Here is a 24,123-nt window from a genome sequence, read left to right as displayed (position 1 = left end):
GCTTGCTGGTAGACCCACAATCCTGATAATGGATCAGATGCGCTAACTCTTCAATGAAACAAGAAAGAACCACACACTGAATCTTCTTAACATCCTCATGATGAACACAATTAATTCAGGACTGACACACACATATATGTATATATATATATATATATATATATATATATATATATATATATATATATATATCTTACTACTAACAGACTTTTACGAAGCTGTAGCATAGGACTCTTGGTAACACTTGCTGGATACACAATTTTTAAAGCCATGTTTGAAGCTTGAATATCCAATCAAGGACATCATGTATCTCAGATGTGTAGTACAGCATACTCGATAAAAAGGAACCCATGTGTATTTGACCACGGGCTAGTCAGTTAGTGCGTAGAAAACATCTTCTTTTCATCAGATTTAACCTGAAGCATGGTAGATGATTCCAACGCTCTTCCAAGTGGAAGACTTGAGTTTTTATGAATCGAGACATGGTAACATACATGTAGACAAAAAGGTACCTTTGGATTCCCCTCTCTTCCAAGATGAGGTTGCATGGCAGGGAAGAAATCTAAAGTCAATTATGGAACACTCTGTTGGATAAACAAGGAGAGAATTCCATGCACAGAGGACAAATTTCAATGAAACCCTGAAATCTCAAAGATACCATTGGGCTTACTGACTTTCACCTCTGTGCAACTTGGTCGTTTTGACTTTGAGAAAGGAGGAGTTAAGAATGACCATACTGCAATGCTATACTCACTGCTTCTTCTTTGCTTTGTCCAACTTCCTCGCTGCCCACTGAGAGGCGTCCACACTGTGCCTGCTGGCACTGGCAAAGATGCTCTCACAGACAGCTTCTGAGGAAGTCATCAGAAGAAGAGAAATCCTTGCCACAGTGGCTAAAATCTGAGGGGATTGGAAGGGAGGAAATGAATTCAATAGTTGGTTCTGGGAAAGACTGAAGTGCTGGCAGACTTGAAGGTCGGGACACTTTAGAAAGTCAAGGTTGCCTAGACGCATTTCATTTTCTGATAACCTTCATACTTATTATGTTGCAGGCTAAAACTTGGAGAGGTGCTTCCCTTCTGGCAGGACAGGTAAGTGACGCTGCTTCCCATTGTGTCTTTTGTTTGTAGACAGGCTGCATTCTCGCCTGACTAAATATTTACCTACTGTGTACCACAAGAGATGAGATTTATTTAACGTCCCTCTCATGGCTAAACAACCTAGGCTTCATCTTGCCTATTGATGGTGGAACACTTGCTATGGCCCTGGCATTGTAGGGGACTTAGCTAGGTAGACCAAACCCAAGCAAGTGACAAGGATACTAACTAATACCATTAGTATTTTGAGGTGCATTTGGAAAACCAACAGTTAGGTGAAGTTATTGGCATATTTGACTTTCTTTTGAAGCTACCATTGAAGCTTCCAATGCTAAATAATATATCCAGAAGTACTAAGAAAAGCCTTCTCCCAGCTCCTTCCCTTATCGACATTCAAGCTCAAAGAATTAAACTTTTATTTCTGCCCTGACAGGTGTGGAACCCAAAGGAAGATGATAGGGTGTTAGGAGTCTAGACCCCTAGAGCACAGAACAATAACCCTCACAAATTTCATCTATCATTGATCCTCTGGCGTGGATACTAAGAGAGCAACCCATGCGTTTTCACTTCCTTGTAAGTAGCATGGAAACATGCAATCTTGCCCTCTAAAATTCAGGTGAATTGCCATAAAGTTTTCAAAAACCCAAACAGAGCTGACAAGGAACCATATTTATTCTTTTTATAAATGATTATGGATTATGTTGAGCCAGAAATCTAGTTGTCCATTGTCAAAACAAAACAAAACAAAACTAAGAATATTTTTGGTATTAAATGCAATGGCTTCCTTCATCTTGGAACCTGGGTGGTGTTGAGTTCATTTGAAGAAACATGACATGAGAGGTGATAAGAAGAGAAGGTTCAGGAATCAGGCACACAGAACCCAACTCCTGTCCCTGTCAATGTCCTGTGGGATACCTGGTGATGTATATGGACCAAAATATAGCTTGGCCTGTGTGTTGCTTTTTGTTGTCCAAGGAAATATGGAAGGAGCTGGTGGTCATGCGACATACATCACAAAATCCTCCAGAGCATTGACAATTGCAGGACAACTGGAAGGCTCAATACTGTGCACTGTAAGATGGAGAGGAACATACATGGAAGACAGGGAACCTGAGGAGGAAGTGTAAAGGCGGGTTAACATGATGAGCATAGAATCAAAACCGCAAATTAGGATGTTGAAAAAATCTTATCTAGATAGGAAAAAAGTCATTTTGCTTTCTTGAATGTTTTCTCTATTCTTACCAAATCTTTGTTGTAAAGATTAAATACATAAATTCAAGGAACATTCACAGGTACCCGATTTGGGGCCAGTGACACCCACCAAAGGCAATGTGTTGACCTCTATTTTTCTCATATGGTGTCAAAGGGGAAAGGCTCTTTAATCCTGTCCTCTGTGTTTCCCCAGAACCTTTGACAGAATGAGCTACATGCCTCCTGCACAGTTTTGAACTTCCTTGTCAAGGCCCAGGAGTCTAGCTCTCTGGGATTTCACTTGGTAGGTGAAAACTCATGTGTTGAGCGAAGGCCTTTCTGGATCTATGATGACAACAGGTCTCTGAGGACGTTGACTGACTTGAACAGATGCGATCTGAGGTCCAGATATGAGGTCCTCGTGAGACCCATGAGGAGTTCAGAGCCTGCCTTGCACTCTTCCCTCTTCAGAGAGGATGAGAACTGTGCAGTATGGCATCAGATTCTGAGATTTTTCGAAAAAGGCCTCATAACAATACCCATACTTGGTTTGATACAATCTTCATTGCTTTCTATTTTCAAAGAGATATAAATGATTCCAAGTGATAGGGAGACAACCTTTACTATAGGAGTAGGCACATATATCAGGTAGAGATGACTGTAGGTGCAAATGACGTACTCAAAAAATATGTAAGAACTGATGAATTAGAACGTGCTGCTCATTCCTAGTCTCCGGGGATGTACCCTTGCACATATGTGGTAAAGTGTCAGGCTGGGAGGTTAGGGCTCATGCCAGTAGTCCCAAGAATATTGGAGGACAATGACTGCCCTCGCACTTTTCCCAAAGTTGTGTAAAGGCTGACGTATAACTAATAATTAAAGGATCATTCAATTTATATAGAGGGAAAATTGAAATGGTCTTTCCTGTTGGAGGCTGGGTAAATTCTAGATAATAATGGCTAGGTGAGAAGCCAGGGCACCTGTTGGAGACATTCCCTAGTTTTATTGGTGTTCATCATTTATGTCTTAGCTGCCAAAATCTTCCAGAGCATGTTGTGTTTACCTATCTCTTTCTCGCATGGAAACCATCTCAGTTGATCCATCATCAGAAATGACAATTGGGCTTTGCTTTCTGTTACTTGTTGTTGTTGTTTTTCTTTTCCTTTTGGGTACATTCATCCTCTTATTGCCGCTCTCACACAGATGCAAATCATCTATTCTAACAAAATTTGCGTGTTACCCAAGATCTATGAAAACAACTATTCCTTTATGAAACAAGGAAAGATATTTCTAAAGAACATGTTGCTAGCTGGTAGACCCACAATCCTGATAATGGATCAGATGCACTAACTCTTCAATGAAACAAGAAAGAACCACACACTGAATCTTCTTAACATCCTCATGATGAACACAATTAATTCACAACTGACACACACATATATGTATATATATATATATATATATATATATATATATATATATATATATATATCTTACTACTAACAGACTTTTACGAAGCTGTAGCATAGGACTCTTGGTAACACTTGCTGGATACACAATTTCTAAAGCCATGGTTGAAGCTTGAATATCCAATCAAGGACATCATGTAATCTCAGATGTGTAGTACAACATACTCGATAAAATCAACCCAGTGTATTTGACCACGGGCTAGTCAGTTAGTGCGTAGAAAACATCTTCTTTTCATCAGATTTAACCTGAAGCATGGTAGATGATTCCAATGCTCTTCCAAGTGGAAGACTTGAGTTCCATGAATCGAGACATGGTAACATACATGTAGACAAAAAGTTACCTTTGGATTCCCCTCTCTTCCAAGATGAGGTTGCATGGCAGGGAAGAAATCTAAAGTCAATTATGGAACACTCTGTTGGATTAACAAGGAGAGAATTCCATGCACAGAGGACAAATTTCAATGACAACCTGAAATCTCAAAGATACCATTGGGCTTACTGACTTTCACCTCTGTGCAACTTGGTCGTTTTGACTTTGAGAAAGGAGGAGTTAAGAATGACCATACTGCAATGCTATACGCACTGCTTCTTCTTTGCTTTGTCCAACTTCCTCGCTGCCCACGGAGAGGCGTCCACACTGTGCCTGCTGGCACTGGCAAAGATGCTCTCACAGACAGCTTCTGAGGAAGTCATCAGAAGAAGAGAAATCCTTGCCACAGTGGCTAAAATCTGAGGGGATTGGAAGGGAGGAAATGAATTCAATAGTTGGTTCTGGGAAAGACTGAAGTGCTGGCAGACTTGAAGGTCGGGACACTTTAGAAAGTCAAGGTTGCCTAGACGCATTTCATTTTCTGATAACCTTCATACTTATTATGTTGCAGGCTAAAACTTGGAGAGGTGCTTCCCTTCTGGCAGGACAGGTAAGTGACGCTGCTTCCCATTGTGTCTTTTGTTTGTAGACAGGCTGCATTCTCGCCTGACGAAATATTTACCTACTGTGTACCACAAGAGATGAGATTTATTTAACATCCCTCTCATGGCTAAACAACCTAGGCTTCATCTTGCCTATTGATGGTGGAACACTTGCTATGGCCCTGGCATTGTAGGGGACTTAGCTAGGTAGACCAAACCCAAGCAAGTGACAAGGATACTAACTAATACCATTAGTATTTTGAGGTGCATTTGGAAAACCAACAGTTGGGTGAAGTTATTGGAATATTTGACTTTCTTTTGAAGCTACCATTGAAGCTTCCAATTCTAAATAATATATCCAGAAGTAGTAAGAAAAGCCTTCTCCCAGCTCCTTCCCTTATCGACGTTCAAGCTCAAAGAATTAAACTTTTATTTCTGCCCTGACAGGTGTGGAACCCAAAGGAAGATGATAGGGTGTTAGGAGTCTAGACCCCTAGAGCACAGAACAATAACCCTCACAAATTTCATCTATCATTGATCCTCTGGCGTGGATACTAAGAGAGCAACCCATGCGTTTTCACTTCCTTGTAAGTAGCATGGAAACATGCAATCTTGCCCTCTAAAATTCAGGTGAATTGCCATAAAGTTTTCAAAAACCCAAACAGAGCTGACAATGAACCATATTTATTCTTTTTATAAATGATTATGGATTATGTTGAGCCAGAAATCTAGTTGTCCACTGTCAGAACAAAACAAAACAAAACTAAGAATATTTTTGGTATTAAATGCAATGCCTTCCTTCATCTTGGAAACTGGGTGGGGTTGAGTTCATTTGAAGAAACATGACATGAGAGGTGATACGAAGAGAAGGTTCAGGAATCAGGCACACAGAACCCAACTCCTGTCCCTGTCAATGTCCTGTGGGATACCTGGTGATGTATATGGACCAAAATATAGCTTGGCCTGTGTGTTGCTTTTTGTTGTCCAAGGAAATATGGAAGGAGCTGGTGGTCATGGGACATACATCACAAAATCCTCCAGAGCATTGACAATTGCAGGACAACTGGAAGGCTCAATACTGTGCACTGTAAGATGGAGAGGAACATACATGGAAGACAGGGAACCTGAGGAGGAAGTGTAAAGGCGGGTTAACATGACGAGCATAGAATCAAAACCGCAAATTAGGATGTTGAAAAATCTTATCTAGATAGGAAAAAAAGTCATTTTGCTTTCTTGAATGTTTTCTCTCTTCTTACCAAATCTTTGTTGTAAAGATTAAATACATAAGTTCAGGGAACATTCACAGGTACCCGATTTGGGGCCAGTGACACCCACCAAAGGCAATGTGTTGACCTCTATTTTTCTCATATGGTGTCAAAGGGGAAAGGCTCTTTAATCCTGTCCTCTGTGTTTCCCCAGAACCTTTGACAGAATGAGGTACATGCCTCCTGCACAGTTTTGAACTTCCTTGTCAAGGCCCAGGAGTCTAGCTCTCTGGGGTTTCACTTGGTAGGTGAAAACTCATGTGTTGAGCGAAGGCCTTTCTGGATCTATGATGACAACAGGTCTCTGAGGACGTTGACTGACTTGAACAGATGCGATCTGAGGTCCAGATATGAGGTCCTCGTAAGACCCATGAGGAGTTCAGAGCCTGCCTTGCACTCTTCCCTCTTCAGAGAGGATGAGAACTGTGCAGTATGGCATCAGATTCTGAGATTTTTCGAAAAAGGCCTCATAACAATACCCATACTTGGTTTGATACAATCTTCATTGCTTTCTATTTTCAAAGAGATAGAAATGATTCCAAGTGATAGGGAGACAACCTTTACTATAGGAGTAGGCACATATATCAGGTAGAGATGACTGTAGGTGCAAATGAAGTACTCAAAAAATATGTAAGAACTGATGAATTAGAACGTGCTGCTCATTCCTAGTCTCCGGCGATGTACCCTTGCACATATGTGGTAAAGTGTCAGGCTGGGAGGTTAGAGCTCATGCCAGTAGTCCCAAGAATATTGGAGGACAATGACTGCCCTCGCACTTTTCCCAAAGTTGTGTAAAGGCTGACGTATAACTAATAATTAAAGGATCATTCAATTTATATAGAGGGAAAATTGAAATGGTCTTTCCTGTTGGAGGCTGGGTAAATTCTAGATAATAATGGCTAGGTGAGAAACCAGGGCACCTGTTGGAGACATTCCCTAGTTTTATTGGTGTTCATCATTTATGTCTTAGCTGCCAAAATCTTCCAGAGCATGTTGTGTTTACCTATCTCTTTCTCGCATGGAAACCATCTCAGTTGATCCATCATGAGAAATGACAATTGGGCTTTGTTTTCTGTTACTTGTTGTTGTTGTTTTTCTTTTCCTCCTGGGTACATTCATCCTCTTATTGCCGCTCTCACACAGATGCAAATCATCTATTCTAACAAAATTTGGGTGTTACCCAAGATCTATGAAAACAACTATTCCTTTATGAAACAAGGAAAGATATTTCTAAAGAACATGTTGCTAGCTGGTAGACCCACAATCCTGATAATGGATCAGATGCGCTAACTCTTCAATGAAACAAGAAAGAACCACACACTGAATCTTCTTAACTTCCTCATGATGAACACAATTAATTCAGAACTGACACACACATATATGTATGTATATATATATATATATATATATATATATATATATCTTACTACTAACAGACTTTTACGAAGCTGTAGCATAGGACTCTTGGTAACACTTGCTGGATACACAATTTCTAAAGCCATGTTTGAAGCTTGAATATCCAATCAAGGACATCATGTAATCTCAGATGTGTAGTACAACATTCTCGATAAAAAGCAACCCATGTGTATTTGACCACGGGCTAGTCAGTTAGTGCGTAGAAAACATCTTCTTTTCATCAGATTTAACCTGAAGCATGGTAGATGATTCCCACGCTCTTCCAAGTGGAAGACTTGAGTTTTTATGAATCGAGACATGGTAACATACATGTAGACAAAAAGGTACCTTTGGATTCCCCTCTCTTCCAAGATGAGGTTGCATGGCAGGGAAGAAATCTAAAGTCAATTATGGAACACTCTGTTGGATAAACAAGGAGAGAATTCCATACACAGAGGACAAATTTCAATGACACCCTGAAATCTCAAAGATACCATTGGGCTTACTGACTTTCACCTCTGTGCAACTTGGTCGTTTTGACTTTGAGAAAGGAGGAGTTAAGAATGACCATACTGCAATGCTATACTCACTGCTTCTTCTTTGCTTTGTCCAACTTCCTCGCTGCCCACTGAGAGGCGTCCACACTGTGCCTGCTGGCACTGGCAAAGATGCTCTCACAGACAGCTTCTGAGGAAGTCATCAGAAGAAGAGAAATCCTTGCCACAGTGGCTAAAATCTGAGGGGATTTGAAGGGAGGAAATTAATTCAATAGTTGGTTCTGGGAAAGACTGAACTGCTGGCAGACTTGAGGGTCGGGACACTTTAGAAAGTCAAGGTTGCCTAGACGCATTTCATTTTCTGATAACCTTCATACTTATTATGTTGCAGGCTAAAACTTAGAGAGGTGCTTCCCTTCTGGCAGGACAGGTAAGTGACGCTGCTTCCCATTGTGTCTTTTGTTTGTAGACAGGCTGCATTCTCGCCTGACGAAATATTTACCTACTGTATACCACAAGAGATGAGATTTATTTAACGTCCCTCTCATGGCTAAACAACCTAGGCTTCATCTTGCCTATTGATGGTGGAACACTTGCTATGGCCCTGGCATTGTAGGGGACTTAGCTAGGTAGACCAAACCCAAGCAAGTGACAAGGATACTAACTAATACCATTAGTATTTTGAGGTGCATTTGGAAAACCAACAGTTGGGTGAAGTTATTGGCATATTTGACTTTCTTTTGAAGCTACCATTGAAGCTTCCAATTCTAAATAATATATCCAGAAGTAGTAAGAAAAGCCTTCTCCCAGCTCCTTCCCTTATCGACATTCAAGCTCAAAGAATTAAACTTTTATTTCTGCCCTGACAGGTGTGGAACCCAAAGGAAGATGATAGGGTGTTAGGAGTCTAGACCCCTAGAGCACAGAACAATAACCCTCACAAATTTCATCTATCATTGATCCTCTGGCGTGGATACTAAGAGAGCAACCCATGCGTTTTCACTTCCTTGTAAGTAGCATGGAAACATGCAATCTTGCCCTCTAAAATTCAGGTGAATTGCCATAAAGTTTTCAAAAACCCAAACAGAGCTGACAATGAACCATATTTATTCTTTTTATAAATGATTATGGATTATGTTGAGCCAGAAATCTAGTTGTCCATTGTCAGAACAAAACAAAACAAAACTAAGAATATTTGTGGTATTAAATTCAATGCCTTCCTTCATCTTGGAACTTGGGTGGTGTTGAGTTCATTTGAAGAAACATGACATGAGAGGTGATAAGAAGAGAAGGTTCAGGAATCAGACACACAGAACCCAACTCCTGTCCCTGTCAATGTCCTGTGGGATACCTGGTGATGTATATGGACCAAAATATAGCTTGGCCTGTGTGTTGCTTTTTGTTGTCCAAGGAAATATGGAAGGAGCTGGTGGTCATGGGACATACATCACAAAATCCTCCAGAGCATTGACAATTGCAGGACAACTGGAAGGCTCAATACTGTGCACTGTAAGATGGAGAGGAACATACATGGAAGACAGGGAACCTGAGGAGGATGTGTAAAGGCGGGTTAACATGACGAGCATTGAATCAAAACCGCAAATTAGGATGTTGAAAAATCTTATCTAGATAGGAAAAAAGTCATTTTGCTTTCTTGAATGTTTTCTCTATTCTTACCAAATCTTTGTTGTAAAGATTAAATACATAAATTCAAGGAACATTCACAGGTACCCGATTTGGGGCCAGTGACACCCACCAAAGGCAATGTGTTGACCTCTATTTTTCTCATATGGTGTCAAAGGGGAAAGGCTCTTTAATCCTGTCCTCTGTGTTTCCCCAAAACCTTTGACAGAATGAGCTACATGCCTCCTGCACAGTTTTGAACTTCCTTGTCAAGGCCCAGGAGTCTAACTCTCTGGGATTTCACTTGGTAGGTGAAAACTCATGTGTTGAGCGAAGGCCTTTCTGGATCTATGATGACAACAGGTCTCTGAGGACGTTGACTGACTTGAACAGATGCGATCTGAGGTCCAGATATGAGGTCCTCGTGAGACCCATGAGGAGTTCAGAGCCTGCCTTGCACTCTTCCCTCTTCAGAGAGGATGAGAACTGTGCAGTATGGCATCAGATTCTGAGATTTTTCGAAAAAGGCCTCATAACAATACCCATACTTGGTTTGATACAATCTTCATTGCTTTCTATTTTCAAAGAGATAGAAATGATTCCAAGTGATAGGGAGACAACCTTTACTATAGGAGTAGGCACATATATCAGGTAGAGATGACTGTAGGTGCAAATGACGTACTCAAAAAATATGTAAGAACTGATGAATTAGAACGTGCTGCTCATTCCTAGTCTCCGGCGATGTACCCTTGCACATATGTGGTAAAGTGTCAGGCTGGGAGGTTAGGGCTCATGCCAGTAGTCCCAAGAATATTGGAGGACAATGACTGCCCTCGCACTTTTCCCAAAGTTGTGAAAAGGCTGACGTATAACTATTAATTAAAGGATCATTCAATTTATATAGAGGGAAAATTGAAATGGTCTTTCCTGTTGGAGGCTGGGTAAGTTCTAGATAATAATGGCTAGGTGAGAAACCAGGGCACCTGTTTGAGACATTCCCTAGTTTTATTGGTGTTCATCATTTATGTCTTAGCTGCCAAAATCTTCCAGAGCATGTTGTGTTTACCTATCTCTTTCTCGCATGGAAACCATCTCAGTTGATCCATCATCAGAAATGACAATTGGGCTTTGCTTTCTGTTACTTGTTGTTGTTGTTTTTCTTTTCCTCCTGGGTACATTCATCCTCTTATTGCCGCTCTCACACAGATGCAAATCATCTATTCTAACAAAATTTGGGTGTTACCCAAGATCTATGAAAACAACTATTCCTTTATGAAACAAGGAAAGATATTTCTAAAGAACATGTTGCTAGCTGGTAGACCCACAATCCTGATAATGGATCAGATGCGCTAACTCTTCAATGAAACAAGAAAGAACCACACACTGAATCTTCTTAACTTCCTCATGATGAACACAATTAATTCAGAACTGACACACACATATATGTATATATATATATATATATATATATATATATATATATATATATATATATCTTACTACTAACAGACTTTTAGGAAGCTGTAGCATAGGACTCTTGGTAACACTTGCTGGATACACAATATCTAAATCCATGTTTGAAGCTTGAATATCCAATCAAGGACATCATGTAATCTCAGATGTGTAGTACAACATACTCAATAAAAAGCAACCCATGTGTATTTGACCACGGGCTAGTCAGTTAGTGCGTAGAAAACATCTTCTTTTCATCAGATTTAACCTGAAGCATGGTAGATGATTCCAACGCTCTTCCAAGTGGAAGACTTGAGTTTTTATGAATCGAGACATGGTAACATACATGTAGACCAAAAGGTACCTTTGGATTCCCCTCTCTTCCAAGATGAGGTTGCATGGCAGGGAAGAAATCTAAAGTCAATTATGGAACACTCTGTTGGATAAACAAGGAGAGAATTCCATGCACAGAGGACAAATTTCAATGACACCCTGAAATCTCAAAGATACCATTGGGCTTACTGACTTTCACCTCTGTGCAACTTGGTCGTTTTGACTTTGAGAAAGGAGGAGTTAAGAATGACCATACTGCAATGCTATACTCACTGCTTCTTCTTTGCTTTGTCCAACTTCCTCGCTGCCCACTGAGAGGCGTCCACACTGTGCCTGCTGGCACTGGCAAAGATGCTCTCACAGACAGCTTCTGAGGAAGTCATCAGAAGAAGAGAAATCCTTGCCACAGTGGCTAAAATCTGAGGGGATTTGAAGGGAGGAAATTAATTCAATAGTTGGTTCTGGGAAAGACTGAACTGCTGGCAGACTTGAGGGTCGGGACACTTTAGAAAGTCAAGGTTGCCTAGACGCATTTCATTTTCTGATAACCTTCATACTTATTATGTTGCAGGCTAAAACTTAGAGAGGTGCTTCCCTTCTGGCAGGACAGGTAAGTGACGCTGCTTCCCATTGTGTCTTTTGTTTGTAGACAGGCTGCATTCTCGCCTGACGAAATATTTACCTACTGTGTACCACAAGAGATGAGATTTATTTAACGTCCCTCTCATGGCTAAACAACCTAGGCTTCATCTTGCCTATTGATGGTGGAACACTTGCTATGGCCCTGGCATTGTAGGGGACTTAGCTAGGTAGACCAAACCCAAGCAAGTGACAAGGATACTAACTAATACCATTAGTATTTTGAGGTGCATTTGGAAAACCAACAGTTGGGTGAAGTTATTGGCATATTTGACTTTCTTTTGAAGCTACCATTGAAGCTTCCAATTCTAAATAATATATCCAGAAGTACTAAGAAAAGCCTTCTCCCAGCTCCTTCCCTTATCGACATTCAAGCTCAAAGAATTAAACTTTTATTTCTGCCCTGACAGGTGTGGAACCCAAAGGAAGATGATAGGGTGTTAGGAGTCTAGACCCCTAGAGCACAGAACAATAACCCTCACAAATTTCATCTATCATTGATCCTCTGGCGTGGATACTAAGAGAGCAACCCATGCGTTTTCACTTCCTTGTAAGTAGCATGGAAACATGCAATCTTGCCCTCTAAAATTCAGGTGAATTGCCATAAAGTTTTCAAAAACCCAAACAGAGCTGACAATGAACCATATTTATTCTTTTTATAAATGACTATGGATTATGTTGAGCCAGAAATCTAGTTGTCCATTGTCAGAACAAAACAAAACAAAACTAAGAATATTTTTGGTATTAAATGCAATGCCTTCCTTCATCTTGGAACTTGGGTGGTGTTGAGTTCATTTGAAGAAACATGACATCAGAGGTGATAAGAAGAGAAGGTTCAGGAATCAGGCACACAGAACCCAACTCCTGTCCCTGTCAATGTCCTGTGGGATACCTGGTGATGTATATGGACCAAAATATAGCTTGGCCTGTGTGTTTTTCTTTTTGTTGTCCAAGGAAATATGGAAGGAGCTGGTGGTCATAGGACATACATCACAAAATCCTCCAGAGCATTGACAATTGCAGGACAACTGGAAGGCTCAATACTGTGCACTGTAAGATGGAGAGGAACATATATGGAAGACAGGGAACCTGAGGAGGAAGTGTAAAGGCGGGTTAACATGACGAGCATAGAATCAAAACCGCAAATTAGGATGTTGAAAAATCTTATCTAGATAGGAAAAAAAGTCATTTTGCTTTCTTGAATGTTTTCTCTATTCTTACCAAATCTTTGTTGTAAAGATTAAATACATAAATTCAAGGAACATTCACAGGTACCCGATTTGGGGCCAGTGACACCCACCAAAGGCAATGTGTTGACCTCTATTTTTCTCCTATGGTGTCAAAGGGGAAAGGCTCTTTAATCCTGTCCTCTGTGTTTCCCCAGAACCTTTGACAGAATGAGCTACATGCCTCCTGCACAGTTTTGAACTTCCTTGTCAAGGCCCAGGAGTCTAGCTCTCTGGGATTTCACTTGGTAGGTGAAAACTCATGTGTTGAGCGAAGGCCTTTCTGGATCTATGATGACAACAGGTCTCTGAGGACGTTGACTGACTTGAACAGATGCGATCAGAGGTCCAGATATGAGGTCCTTGTGAGACCCATGTGGATTTCAGAGCCTGGCTTGCATTCTTCCCTCTTCAGAGAGGATGAGAACTGTGCATTATGGCATCAGATTCTGAGATTTTTCGAAAAAGGCCTCATAACAATACCCATACTTGGTTTGATACAATCTTCATTGCTTTCTATTTTCACAGAGATAGAAATGATTCCAAGTGATAGGGAGACAACCTTTACTATAGGAGTAGGCACATATATCAGGTAGAGATGACTGTAGGTGCAAATGACGTACTCAAAAAATATGTAAGAACTGATGAATTAGAACGTGCTGCTCATTCCTAGTCTCCGGCGATGTACCCTTGCACATATGTGGTAAAGTGTCAGGCTGGGAGGTTAGGGCTCATGCCAGTAGTCCCAAGAATATTGGAGGACAATGACTGCCCTCGCACTTTTCCCAAAGTTGTGTAAAGGCTGACGTATAACTAATAATTAAAGGATCATTCAATTTATATAGAGGGAAAATTGAAATGGTCTTTCCTGTTGGAGGCTGGGTAAATTCTAGATAATAATGGCTAGGTGAGAAACCAGGGCACCTGTTTGAGACATTCCCTAGTTTTATTGGTGTTCATCATTTATGTCTTAGCTGCCAAAATCTTCCAGAGCATGTTGTGTTTAACTATCTCTTTCTCGCATGGAAACCATCTCAGTTGATCCATCATGAGAAATGACATTTGGGCTTTGCTTTCTGTTACTTGTTGTTGTTGTTTTTCTTTTCCTCCTGGGTACATTCATCCTCTTATTGCCGCTCTCACACAGATGCAAATCATCTATTCTAACAAAATTTGGGTGTTACCCAAGATCTATGAAAACAACTATTCCTTTATGAAACAAGGAAAGATATTTCTAAAGAACATGTTGCTAGCTGGTAGACCCACAATCCTGATAATGGATCAGATGCGCTAACTCTTCAATGAAACAAGAAAGAACCACACACTGAATCTTCTTAACTTCCTCATGATGAACACAATTAATTCAGAACTGACACACACATATATGTATATATATATATATATATATATATATATATATATATATATATCTTACTACTAACAGACTTTTAGGAAGCTGTAGCATAGGACTCTTGGTAACACTTGCTGGATACACAATATCTAAATCCATGTTTGAAGCTTGAATATCCAATCAAGGACATCATGTAATCTCAGATGTGTAGTACAACATACTCAATAAAAAGCAACCCATGTGTATTTGACCACGGGCTAGTCAGTTAGTGCGTAGAAAACATCTTCTTTTCATCAGATTTAACCTGAAGCATGGTAGATGATTCCAACGCTCTTCCAAGTGGAAGACTTGAGTTTTTATGAATCGAGACATGGTAACATACATGTAGACAAAAAGGTACCTTTGGATTCCCCTCTCTTCCAAGATGAGGTTGCATGGCAGGGAAGAAATCTAAAGTCAATTATGGAACACTCTGTTGGATAAACAAGGAGAGAATTCCATGCACAGAGGTTAAATTTCAATGACACCCTGAAATCTCAAAGATACCATTGGGCTTACTGACTTTCACCTCTGTGCAACTTGGTCGTTTTGACTTTGAGAAAGGAGGAGTTAAGAATGACCATACTGCAATGCTATACTCACTGCTTCTTCTTTGCTTTGTCCAACTTCCTCGCTGCCCACTGAGAGGCGTCCACACTGTGCCTGCTGGCACTGGCAAAGATGCTCTCACAGACAGCTTCTGAGGAAGTCATCAGAAGAAGAGAAATCCTTGCCACAGTGGCTAAAATCTGAGGGGATTGGAAGGGAGGAAATGAATTCAATAGTTGGTTCTGGGAAAGACTGAACTGCTGGCAGACTTGAAGGTCGGGACACTTTAGAAAGTCAAGATTGCCTAGACGCATTTCCTTTTCTGATAACCTTCATACTTATTATGTTGCAGGCTAAAACTTGGAGAGGTGCTTCCCTTCTGGCAGGACAGGTAAGTGACGCTGCTTCCCATTGTGTCTTTTGTTTGTAGACAGGCTGCATTCTCGCCTGACGAAATATTTACCTACTGTGTACCACAAGAGATGAGATTTATTTAACATCCCTCTCATGGCTAAACAACCTAGGATTCATCTTGCCTATTGATGGTGGAACACTTGCTATGGCCCTGGCATTGTAGGGGACTTAGCTAGGTAGACCAAACCCAAGCAAGTGACAAGGATACTAACTAATACCATTAGTATTTTGAGGTGCATTTGGAAAACCAACAGTTGGGTGAAGTTATTCGCATATTGGACTTTCTTTTGAAGCTACCATTGAAGCTTCCAATTCTAAATAATATATCCAGAAGTACTAAGAAAAGCCTTCTCCCAGCTCCTTCCCTTATCGACATTCAAGCTCAAAGAATTAAACTTTTATTTCTGCCCTGACAGGTGTGGAACCCAAAGGAAGATGATAGGGTGTTAGGAGTCTAGACCCCTAGAGCACAGAACAATAACCCTCACAAATTTCATCTATCATTGATCCTCTGGCGTGGATACTAAGAGAGCAACCCATGCGTTTTCACTTCCTTGTAAGTAGCATGGAAACATGCAATCTTGCCCTCTAAAATTCAGGTGAATTGCCATAAAGTTTTCAAAAACCCAAAGAGAGCTGACAATGAACCATATTTATTCTTTTTATAAATGATTATGGATTATGTTGAGCCAGAAATCTAGTTGTCCATTGTCAGAACAAAACAAAACAAAACTAAGAATATTTTTGGTATTAAATGCAATGCCTTCCTTCATCTTGGAACCTGGGTGGTGTTGAGTTCATTTGAAGAAACATGACATGAGAGGTGATAAGAAGAGAAGATTCAGGAATCAGGCACACAGAACCCAACTCCTGTCCCTGTCAATGTCCTGTGGGATACCTGGTGATGTATATGGACCAAAATATAGCTTGGCCTGTGTGTTGCTTTTTGTTGTCCAAGGAAATATGGAAGGAGCTGGTGGTCATGGGACATACATCACAAAATCCTCCAGAGCATTGACAATTGCAGGACAACTGGAAGGCTCAATACTGTGCACTGTAAGATGGAGAGGAACATACATGGAAGACCGGGAACCTGAGGAGGAATTGTAAAGGCGGGTTAACATGACGAGCATAGAATCAAAACCGCAAATTAGGATGTTGAAAAATCTTATCTAGATAGGAAAAAAGTCATTTTGCTTTCTTGAATGTTTTCTCTATTCTTACCAAATCTTTGTTGTAAAGATTAAATACATAAATTCAAGGAACATTCACAGGTACCCGATTTGGGGCCAGTGACACCCACCAAAGGCAATGTGTTGACCTCTATTTTTCTCATATGGTGTCAAAGGGGAAAGGCTCTTTAATCCTGTCCTCTGTGTTTCCCCAGAACCTTTGACAGAATGAGGTACATGCCTCCTGCACAGTTTTGAACTTCCTTGTCAAGGCCCAGGAGTCTAGCTTTCTGGGATTTCACTTGGTAGGTGAAAACTCATGTGTTGAGCGAAGTCCTTTCTGGATCTATGATGACAACAGGTCTCTGAGGACGTTGACTGACTTGAACAGATGCGATCTGAGGTCCAGATATGAGGTCCTCGTGAGACCCATGAGGAGTTCAGAGCCTGCCTTGCACTCTTCCCTCTTCAGAGAGGATGAGACTGTGCAGTATGGCATCAGATTCTGAGATTTTTCGAAAAAGGCCTCATAACAATACCCATACTTGGTTTGATACAATCTTCATTGCTTTCTATTTTCAAAGAGATAGAAATGATTCCAAGTGATAGGGAGACAACCTTTACTATAGGAGTAGGCACATATATCAGGTAGAGATGACTGTAGGTGCAAATGACGTACTCAAAAAATATGTAAGAATTGATGAATTCGAACGTGCTGCTCATTCCTAGTCTCCGGCGATGTACCCTTGCACATATGTGGTAAAGTGTCAGGCTGGGAGGTTAGGGCTCATGCCAGTAGTCCCAAGAATATTGGAGGACAATGACTGCCCTCGCACTTTTCCCAAAGTTGTGTAAAGGCTGACGTATAACTAATAATTAAAGGATCATTCAATTTATATAGAGGGAAAATTGAAATGGTCTTTCCTGTTGGAGGCTGGGTAAATTCTAGATAATAATGGCTAGGTGAGAAACCAGGGCACCTGTTTGAGACATTCCCTAGTTTTATTGGTGTTCATCATTTATGTCTTAGCTGCCAAAATCTTCCAGAGCATGTTGTGTTTACCTATCTCTTTCTCGCATGGAAACCATCTCAGTTGATCCATCATGAGAAATGACAATTGGGCTTTGCTTTCTGTTACTTGTTGTTGTTGTTTTTCTTTTCCTCCTGGGTACATTCATCCTCTTATTGCCGCTCTCACACAGATGCAAATCATCTATTCTAACAAAATTTGCGTGTTACCCAAGATCTATGAAAACAACTATTCCTTTATGAAACAAGGAAAGATATTTCTAAAGAACATGTTGCTAGCTGGTAGACCCACAATCCTGATAATGGATCAGATGCGCTAACTCTTCAATGAAACAAGAAAGAACCACACACTGAATCTTCTTAACATCCTCATGATGAACACAATTAATTCAGAACTGACACACACATATATGTATATATATATATATATATATATATATATATATATATATATATATTACTACTAACAGACTTTTACGAAGCTGTAGCATAGGACTCTTGGTAACACTTGCTGGATACACAATTTCTAAAGCCATGTTTGAAGCTTGAATATCCAATCAAGGACATCATGTAATCTCAGATGTGTAGTACAACATACTCGATAAAAAGCAACCCATGTGTATTTGACCACGGGCTAGTCAGTTAGTGCGTAGAAAACATCTTCTTTTCATCAGATTTAACCTGAAGCATGGTAGATGATTCCAACGCTCTTCCAAGTGGAAGACTTGAGTTTTTATGAATCGAGACATGGTAACATACATGTAGACAAAAAGGTACCTTTGGATTCCCCTCTCTTCCAAGATGAGGTTGCATGGCAGGGAAGAAATCTAAAGTCAATTATGGAACACTCTGTTGGATAAACAAGGAGAGAATTCCATGCACAGAGGACAAATTTCAATCACACCCTGAAATCTCAAAGATACCATTGGGCTTACTGACTTTCACCTCTGTGCAACTTGGTCGTTTTGACTTTGAGAAAGGAGGAGTTAAGAATGACCATACTGCAATGCTATACTCACTGCTTCTTCTTTGCTTTGTCCAACTTCCTCGCTGCCCACGGAGAGGCGTCCACACTGTGCCTGCTGGCACTGGCAAAGATGCTCTCACAGACAGCTTCTGAGGAAGTCATCAGAAGAAGAGAAATCCTTGCCACAGTGGCTAAAATCTGAGGGGATTGGAAGGGAGGAAATGAATTCAATAGTTGGTTCTGGGAAAGACTGAACTGCTGGCAGACTTGAAGGTCGGGACACTTTAGAAAGTCAAGATTGCCTAGACGCATTTCCTTTTCTGATAACCTTCATACTTATTATGTTGCAGGCTAAAACTTGGAGAGGTGCTTCCCTTCTGGCAGGACAGGTAAGTGACGCTGCTTCCCATTGTGTCTTTTGTTTGTAGACAGGCTGCATTCTCGCCTGATGAAATATTTACCTACTGTGTACCACAAGAGATGAGATTTATTTAACATCCCTCTCATGGCTAAACAACCTAGGATTCATCTTGCCTATTGATGGTGGAACACTTGCTATGGCCCTGGCATTGTAGGGGACTTAGCTAGGTAGACCAAACCCAAGCAAGTGACAAGGATACTAACTAATACCATTAGTATTTTGAGGTGCATTTGGAAAACCAACAGTTGGGTGAAGTTATTCGCATATTGGACTTTCTTTTGAAGCTACCATTGAAGCTTCCAATTCTAAATAATATATCCAGAAGTACTAAGAAAAGCCTTCTCCCAGCTCCTTCCCTTATCGACATTCAAGCTCAAAGAATTAAACTTTTATTTCTGCCCTGACAGGTGTGGAACCCAAAGGAAGATGATAGGGTGTTAGGAGTCTAGACCCCTAGAGCACAGAACAATAACCCTCACAAATTTCATCTATCATTGATCCTCTGGCGTGGATACTAAGAGAGCAACCCATGCGTTTTCACTTCCTTGTAAGTAGCATGGAAACATGCAATCTTGCCCTCTAAAATTCAGGTGAATTGCCATAAAGTTTTCAAAAACCCAAAGAGAGCTGACAATGAACCATATTTATTCTTTTTATAAATGATTATGGATTATGTTGAGCCAGAAATCTAGTTGTCCATTGTCAGAACAAAACAAAACAAAACTAAGAATATTTTTGGTATTAAATGCAATGCCTTCCTTCATCTTGGAACCTGGGTGGTGTTGAGTTCATTTGAAGAAACATGACATGAGAGGTGATAAGAAGAGAAGATTCAGGAATCAGGCACACAGAACCCAACTCCTGTCCCTGTCAATGTCCTGTGGGATACCTGGTGATGTATATGGACCAAAATATAGCTTGGCCTGTGTGTTGCTTTTTGTTGTCCAAGGAAATATGGAAGGAGCTGGTGGTCATGCGACATACATCACAAAATCCTCCAGAGCATTGACAATTGCAGGACAACTGGAAGGCTCAATACTGTGCACTGTAAGATGGAGAGGAACATACATGGAAGACAGGGAACCTGAGGAGGAATTGTAAAGGCGGGTTAACATGACGAGCATAGAATCAAAACCGCAAATTAGGATGTTGAAAAATCTTATCTAGATAGGAAAAAAGTCATTTTGCTTTCTTGAATGTTTTCTCTATTCTTACCAAATCTTTGTTGTAAAGATTAAATACATAAATTCAAGGAACATTCACAGGTACCCGATTTGGGGCCAGTGACACCCACCAAAGGCAATGTGTTGACCTCTATTTTTCTCATATGGTGTCAAAGGGGAAAGGCTCTTTAATCCTGTCCTCTGTGTTTCCCCAGAACCTTTGACAGAATGAGGTACATGCCTCCTGCACAGTTTTGAACTTCCTTGTCAAGGCCCAGGAGTCTAGCTCTCTGGGATTTCACTTGGTAGGTGAAAACTCATGTGTTGAGCGAAGTCCTTTCTGGATCTATGATGACAACAGGTCTCTGAGGACGTTGACTGACTTGAACAGATGCGATCTGAGGTCCAGATATGAGGTCCTCGTGAGACCCATGAGGAGTTCAGAGCCTGCCTTGCACTCTTCCCTCTTCAGAGAGGATGAGACTGTGCAGTATGGCATCAGATTCTGAGATTTTTCGAAAAAGGCCTCATAACAATACCCATACTTGGTTTGATACAATCTTCATTGCTTTCTATTTTCAAAGAGATAGAAATGATTCCAAGTGATAGGGAGACAACCTTTACTATAGGAGTAGGCACATATATCAGGTAGAGATGACTGTAGGTGCAAATGACGTACTCAAAAAATATGTAAGAATTGATGAATTCGAACGTGCTGCTCATTCCTAGTCTCCGGCGATGTACCCTTGCACATATGTGGTAAAGTGTCAGGCTGGGAGGTTAGGGCTCATGCCAGTAGTCCCAAGAATATTGGAGGACAATGACTGCCCTCGCACTTTTCCCAAAGTTGTGAAAAGGCTGACATATAACTAATAATTAAAGGATCATTCAATTTATATAGAGGGAAAATTGAAATGGTCTTTCCTGTTGGAGGCTGGGTAAATTCTAGATAATAATGGCTAGGTGAGAAACCAGGGCACCTGTTTGAGACATTCCCTAGTTTTATTGGTGTTCATCATTTATGTCTTAGCTGCCAAAATCTTCCAGAGCATGTTGTGTTTACCTATCTCTTTCTCGCATGGAAACCATCTCAGTTGATCCATCATGAGAAATGACAATTGGGCTTTGCTTTCTGTTACTTGTTGTTGTTGTTTTTCTTTTCCTCCTGGGTACATTCATCCTCTTATTGCCGCTCTCACACAGATGCAAATCATCTATTCTAACAAAATTTGCGTGTTACCCAAGATCTATGAAAACAACTATTCCTTTATGAAACAAGGAAAATATTTCTAAAGAACATGTTGCTAGCTGGTAGACCCACAATCCTGATAATGGATCAGATGCGCTAACTCTTCAATGAAACAAGAAAGAACCACACACTGAATCTTCTTAACATCCTCATGATGAACACAATTAATTCAGAACTGACACACACATATATGTGTATATATATATATATATATATATATATATATATATATATCTTACTACTAACAGACTTTTACGAAGCTGTAGCATAGGACTCTTGGTAACACTTGCTGGATACACAATTTCTAAAGCCATGTTTGAAGCTTGAATATCCAATCAAGGACATCATGTAATCTCAGATGTGTAGTACAACATTCTCGATAAAAAGCAACCCATGTGTATTTGACCACGGGCTAGTCAGTTAGTGCGTAGAAAACATCTTCTTTTCATCAGATTTAACCTGAAGCATGGTAGATGATTCCCACGCTCTTCCAAGTGGAAGACTTGAGTTTTTATGAATCGAGACATGGTAACATACAGGTAGACAAAAAGGTACCTTTGGTTTCCCCTCTCTTCCAAGATGAGGTTGCATGGCAGGGAAGAAATCTAAAGTCAATTATGGAACACTCTGTTGGATAAACAAGGAGAGAATTCCATGCACAGAGGACAAATTTCAATGACAACCTGAAATCTCAAAGATACCATTGGGCTTACTGACTTTCACCTCTGTGCAACTTGGTCGTTTTGACTTTGAGAAAGGAGGAGTTAAGAATGACCATACTGCAATGCTATACGCACTGCTTCTTCTTTGCTTTGTCCAACTTCCTCGCTGCCCACGGAGAGGCGTCCACACTGTGCCTGCTGGCACTGGCAAAGATGCTCTCACAGACAGCTTCTGAGGAAGTCATCAGAAGAAGAGAAATCCTTGCCACAGTGGCTAAAATCTGAGGGGATTGGAAGGGAGGAAATGAATTCAATAGTTGGTTCTGGGAAAGACTGAAGTGCTGGCAGACTTGAAGGTCGGGACACTTTAGAAAGTCAAGGTTGCCTAGACGCATTTCATTTTCTGATAACCTTCATACTTATTATGTTGCAGGCTAAAACTTGGAGAGGTGCTTCCCTTCTGGCAGGACAGGTAAGTGACGCTGCTTCCCATTGTGTCTTTTGTTTGTAGACAGGCTGCATTCTCGCCTGACTAAATATTTACCTACTGTGTACCACAAGAGTTGAGATTTATTTAACGTCCCTCTCATGGCTAAACAACCTAGGCTTCATCTTGCCTATTGATGGTGGAACACTTGCTATGGCCCTGGCATTGTAGGGGACTTAGCTAGGTAGACCAACCCAAGCAAGTGACAAGGATACTAACTAATACCATTAGTATTTTGAGGTGCATTTGGAAAACCAAAAGTTTGTGAAGTTATTGGCATATTTGACTTTCTTTTGAAGCTACCATTGAAGCTTCCAATTCTAAATAATATATCCAGAAGTACTAAGAAAAGCCTTCTCCCAGCTCCTTCCCTTATCGACATTCAAGCTCAAAGAATTAAACTTTTATTTCTCCCCTGACAGGTGTGGAACCCAAAGGAAGATGATAGGGTGTTAGGAGTCTAGACCCCTAGAGCACAGAACAATAACCCTCACAAATTTCATCTATCATTGATCCTCTGGCGTGGATACTAAGAGAGCAACCCATGCGTTTTCACTTCCTTGTAAGTAGCATGGAAACATGCAATCTTGCCCTCTAAAATTCAGGTGAATTGCCATAAAGTTTTCAAAAACCCAAACAGAGCTGACAATGAACCATATTTATTCTTTTTATAAATGATTATGGATTATGTTGAGCCAGAAATCTAGTTGTCCATTGTCAGAACAAAACAAAACAAAATTAAGAATATTTTTGGTATTAAATGCAATGCCTTCCTTCATCTTGGAACCTGGGTGGTGTTGAGTTCATTTGAAGAAACATGACATGAGAGGTGATAAGAAGAGAAGGTTCAGGAATCAGGCACACAGAACCCAACTCCTGTCCCTGTCAATGTCCTGTGGGATACCTGGTGATGTATATGGACCAAAATATAGCTTGGCCTGTGTGTTGCTTTTTGTTGTCCAAGGAAATATGGAAGGAGCTGGTGGTCATGCGACATACATCACAAAATCCTCCAGAGCATTGACAATTGCAGGACAACTGGAAGGCTCAATACTGTGCACTGTAAGATGGAGAGGAACATACATGGAAGACAGGGAACCTGAGGAGGAAGTGTAAAGGCGGGTTAACATGACAAGCATAGAATCAAAACCGCGAATTAGGATGTTGAAAAAACTTAGCTAGATAGGAAAAAATTCATTTTGATTTCTTGAATGTTTTCTCTATTCTTACCAAATCTTTGTTGTAAAGATTAAATAAATAAATTCAAGGAACATTCACAGGTACCCGATTTGGGGCCAGTGACACCCACCAAAGGCAATGTGTTGACCTCTATTTTTCTCATATGGTGTCAAAGGGGAAAGGCTCTTTAATCCTGTCCTCTGTGTTTCCCCAGAACCTTTGACAGAATGAGCTACATGCCTCCTGCACAGTTTTGAACTTCCTTGTCAAGGCCCAGGAGTCTAGCTCTCTGGGATTTCACTTGGTAGGTGAAAACTCATGTGTTGAGCGAAGGCCTTTCT

At 40.6% G+C, this 24,123-nt stretch overlaps 6 non-coding genes across 6 annotated transcripts; all 6 read left to right on the top strand.

Moving 5' to 3' along the window:
• Positions 1-2,629: 2,629 nt before the first annotated feature.
• Positions 2,630-2,694, top strand: LOC132647880 (small nucleolar RNA SNORD109A). Its single transcript, XR_009586221.1, has one exon. It is a non-coding gene; the product is annotated as a small nucleolar RNA SNORD109A (small nucleolar RNA).
• A 3,521-nt stretch (positions 2,695-6,215) lies between these two features.
• Positions 6,216-6,280, top strand: LOC132647879 (small nucleolar RNA SNORD109A). The gene has a single exon (XR_009586220.1). It is a non-coding gene; the product is annotated as a small nucleolar RNA SNORD109A (small nucleolar RNA).
• A 3,513-nt stretch (positions 6,281-9,793) lies between these two features.
• On the top strand, positions 9,794-9,858 carry LOC132647877 (small nucleolar RNA SNORD109A). Its single transcript, XR_009586217.1, has one exon. It is a non-coding gene; the product is annotated as a small nucleolar RNA SNORD109A (small nucleolar RNA).
• Positions 9,859-13,384: 3,526 nt separating this feature from the next.
• LOC132647384 (small nucleolar RNA SNORD109A) lies at positions 13,385-13,449 on the top strand. The gene has a single exon (XR_009585752.1). It is a non-coding gene; the product is annotated as a small nucleolar RNA SNORD109A (small nucleolar RNA).
• Positions 13,450-16,966: 3,517 nt separating this feature from the next.
• LOC132647876 (small nucleolar RNA SNORD109A) lies at positions 16,967-17,031 on the top strand. Its single transcript, XR_009586216.1, has one exon. It is a non-coding gene; the product is annotated as a small nucleolar RNA SNORD109A (small nucleolar RNA).
• A 3,516-nt stretch (positions 17,032-20,547) lies between these two features.
• LOC132647875 (small nucleolar RNA SNORD109A) lies at positions 20,548-20,612 on the top strand. The gene has a single exon (XR_009586215.1). It is a non-coding gene; the product is annotated as a small nucleolar RNA SNORD109A (small nucleolar RNA).
• The last annotated feature ends 3,511 nt before the right edge of the window (positions 20,613-24,123 follow it).

Source organism: Meriones unguiculatus, chromosome 14 (genome assembly GCF_030254825.1).
Source record: "Meriones unguiculatus strain TT.TT164.6M chromosome 14, Bangor_MerUng_6.1, whole genome shotgun sequence".
NCBI lineage: Eukaryota > Metazoa > Chordata > Mammalia > Rodentia > Muridae > Meriones > Meriones unguiculatus.
This window is presented reverse-complemented; position numbering and strand designations above follow the sequence as displayed.